Below are 4,141 nucleotides of genomic sequence, written 5' to 3'. Positions count from 1 at the left end.
TGTTGTGTGGTTGTGTGGTGTAAGCCTAGCCGGCTAGCAGTCTGATATTTTGGTTTGTATTTGGTTTTCTATTGGATTTCCGCTGTGTTGGTTTTTTATTACAACCGAGTGGGCTGATAAAAATATATATAACTGCGTGGTTGTTGTTATATTTGTCCAGCCGTATAGGCTGAGATTATTAACTGCGTAATTGTGTATATATTCCAGTCGCATGTGGCTGATGTATATTGTGTCTGTAGAAATGCTTCAGATTGTCAGCCGTACAGGGGAGGTGCTGCCGAAATTTTCTTCGGACAGGGACTTCCCCGGGGCGTGACACCAGCACCTAACGCGTCGATCCCCTTCCACCGAGCGTTGTTCCGGACACCCTCGGAGGAAGGAGGCCGAGCCCGTCGAGATCAGGGCTCCTTATCAGATGAGGTGCCCGAAAGGGATGCTAGGAAGGGAAAAGCGCCACAAGACGATGATTCGCTCGAATGGGTCAACAATCAATTCTCACGAGGAATTATGGAGGATCCCCTACCTCGCCATTACACCCCGTTGGCGATCGAGGGAGTACAATGGGAGTGCTGACCCAGACGATCACTTGGCCAAGTTTGACAACGCAACCACACTGCACCAATACATCGGTGGGGTGAAATGCAGGGTCTTCTTGACAACCCTGTCAGGGCCTGCTCAGCGATGGTTCACCAGGCTGCCGATCGGGTCCATCCGTAGCTTCAAGGATTTTCGGGCTGCCTTCCTGCACCATTTTGCGAACAGCCGCTGACATCAGAAGACGAGCATCAACTTGTTCTCGCTGAAGCAAGGTCCTCGAGATGAGGATCTATATCCAGCACTTTAACTAGGTGGCGATGGATATACCAGCAGTCTCCCCGGATGTACTAGTGAACGCTTTCACCCAGGGACTCGTAGAAGGCGAATTCTTTCGGTCACTCATCCGTAGGCCGACATGAGATTTCGCCCATCTGCAGAAGAAGGCCACGGAATATATCAACGTGGAGGAAGCGCAGGCGACCCGCAGAAAAGAAGCACCCGCCGAGCCCCACGCGACATCCAAACAAAGGGTGCCTAGTAACCACCAACCCCTGCGCGGACCCCGGGCCACAGGAGTACAACAATATCCCGAGCCAAGGACGCATGCAGTACATATGGAGGCCAATCTGCAGAAGAAGAGCAAAAAATGAACCCCCATGTTCTGTAAATTCCACCAGTCAGGAACGCACAACACCTGGGAGTGACGTGGTGACCCTAATGTGCACCGACCAAAGCTGAGGGAATACCGACACCGGTCACCCACCCTAGAGCAGCATCCCGAACGCAGAATCGAGCGAAGGATCGATGGTCGGAAGGCGTGTGACCAACAAGGGCATCATCGGTGAGATCGGAGCCCTACCCGCGTGTCCGCCGATCGAAATAAGCACCCTACACGGGAGGAAGAAAATAGAAGAAATGCCTCCCGCGGAGAAATCGGAATGATCTCAGGTGGCTTGACTGGAGGAGACTCCAACCGAGCTCGGAAGAGCCACGCTAGGCAGTTATCAATTTACGCGGTGGGTTGTAGCAAGGAGAAGGCGGAAGGGCCAGAGATCAGTTTCGGTCCCAAGGACTTGGAGGAAGTGAAGGTCCCTCATGTTGACGCGCTGATTATCAAGACGGTAATCGCCAACTATACCATCCGCCGGACTTTCGTCGACACGGGAAGTTCGGTAAATATTATTTTTAAGCAAGCATTTGATTTATTACAAATTGATCGGGTCGGGCTCCTGCCCATGGCCACGTTATACGGTTTCATCGGTAATGAAGTCTTGCCGATCGGGCAAGCGAGGCTAGCCATCTCGCTCGGAGAAGAGCCACTGGTTAGGACGCGCACCACGAATTTCATTGTGGTGGGTGCACCCTCAGCGTACAACGTGATATTAGGCAGACTGGCTCTCAACGAGTTTCGGGCAGTGGTGTCAACCTATTGCCAAAAAATCAAATTCCCTGTGGGGAAGCTGGTGGGCGAGGTCTAAGGGGACCAAGTGGCGGCCCGACAATGCTACGTTGAAATGGTCAAGAAGGAAGCTAAAGTCGTCAGGAAATGCCCACGGTTGGAAGTGAACTTCATCAAGGAAAAGCCTCCCACGCTAGTGTACGACGACAAGGAGGAGATACAAATACATCCGAGCTGATCAGAAGCTACTACTTTCATAGCCTTCGATCAGCCATACCAGCAAAAGGAGGAGCTGGTTGCCTGCCTGCGAAGGAACCATGACGTATTCGCCTGGTCAACGCACGAACTGCCCGGAGTCGACCCGAGCGTGGCACAGCATGAACTGCACGTTCGGCCAGATGCTCGACTAGTCAAGCAAAGAAAGCGCAACTTCAGTGCCGAGCAGGATTTGATCATCCGGGCCGAGGTTGACAAGCTGCTAGAGGCCGAACACATAAGGGAGATTCAATTTTCGACCTGGCTCGCCAATGTAGTGTTGGTTAGAGATGTCGAACGAGCCAACCCGTGGCGGGGCGGGTCGACCCTTGGCGGGCTAACCATTTGGCGGGACGGGACGGGTTGGAAAATCTCAAATCCAACCCAATCGAAAGCGGGCCACGGATTTGACGGGCCAATCCGCGGGCCCATAATTTTTTTTAAAAAAATTCAACTTCTCTAATTTCCTCGAATAGGAAGATTTTCTTTCCATGTATCATCTTTAAATTGCATCTACCAAGTAAATAAGAAAAGGAAAGAAAAAGAAGCACAAAAGGATGATTCGGGCATGATACAGCCTAGTAGAAAGAATGCATTCAAGCGATGGTTTGAAACTGCATCATTAAACAATATTTTAAACCTTGTGTATATTAATTGGTGCAAGTAGCATATATAATAACTTAATATCATGATAATCTACTCCACTCCTAGAATTATATCATCAAGGAAAGTCAATATATTGTTTTGATTGTTTGAAAGGTATTCTAGAGAAAAGATAGAAAAGGTTGCAATTAAGATATATACATGCAACAAGTTACCAAAGAAATTTACCAAACTTAAAAGTTGAGGCAATTACCAGAAGTCAAATTATGCAATTAATCTCACCTGGATGTTAATCCCCAATAGAAGAAAAAAAAATCAACTGTATTGTTAGTACAAGGGAAAAGTTGTGAAATCTGGCTAGTTGTTAAAAGAGGTTGTCCTTCGAGCTTCTTTAATTTGTGTTTGAAAACTGTATAACCCCATATCCCTTTATCAGCCCAATATTTCACCACTATAAAAAATACAATTAATTGATTTTTGAACATGTGTTTCTCAACCCGCGAATTAATCTAAGCCCATCGCGGGTCGACCCATGCAGGTCGTGAGCCTAGACGGGTCGGCCCGTGGCGGGCTTGGGTTGATAAAATTCCAACCCAACCCGCTTAGTTAATTTGGCAAGACGGGCCAACCCGACAGACCCAACCCAAATTGACGGCTCTAGTGTTGGTCTCCAAGTCAGGTAATAAATGACGAGTATGCATCGACTTCAGAGACTTAAACAAGGCATGTCCCAAGGATTCCTACCCCTTACCACGGATCGACCAGATGGTGGACTCGATGACCGGGTGCGAGTTGATCAACATGCTTGATGCATATCAAGGCTACCACCAGGTGCCACTCGCACGCGAAGACCAGGAGAAGGTCAGCTTCGTCACTGCTGATGGGACGTTCTGCTACAAGATCATGCCGTTCAGGCTAAAGAACGTTGACACCACCTATCAGAGGATGATGAACAAAGTATTTCGAAAGCAGATCGGGTGAAATTTGGAGGTATATGTCAACGACATTCTCATTAAATCCCTCCGATCGGTCGACCTCTGTGTAGACGTAGAAGAAACTTGTCGGATGTTGAGGACTTACGGGATCAAGCTCAACCCGACCAAATGTCTGTTCGGCGCTAAGAGCGGGCGTTTTTTGGGCTACATAGTCACTGAGCGAGGAATTGAGGCGAACCCCGGCAAAGTAAAGGCGATTCAGGACATGCCCGCCCCACAATTTGAAAGAAGTGCAGAGGCTGACCGGAAGAATCACGACCCTATCAAGGTTCATCTCCAGGTCATCCGACCGGAACTTGCCGTTCTTTAAGATATTACGGCGAGCGACCAAGTTCCAATGGGACAACGAGTG

Source organism: Zingiber officinale, chromosome 11A, assembly GCF_018446385.1.
Source record: "Zingiber officinale cultivar Zhangliang chromosome 11A, Zo_v1.1, whole genome shotgun sequence".
Taxonomy (NCBI): Eukaryota; Viridiplantae; Streptophyta; class Magnoliopsida; order Zingiberales; family Zingiberaceae; genus Zingiber; species Zingiber officinale.
The sequence above is the reverse complement of the archived record's forward strand: the minus strand, read 5'-3'. Positions refer to the sequence as shown.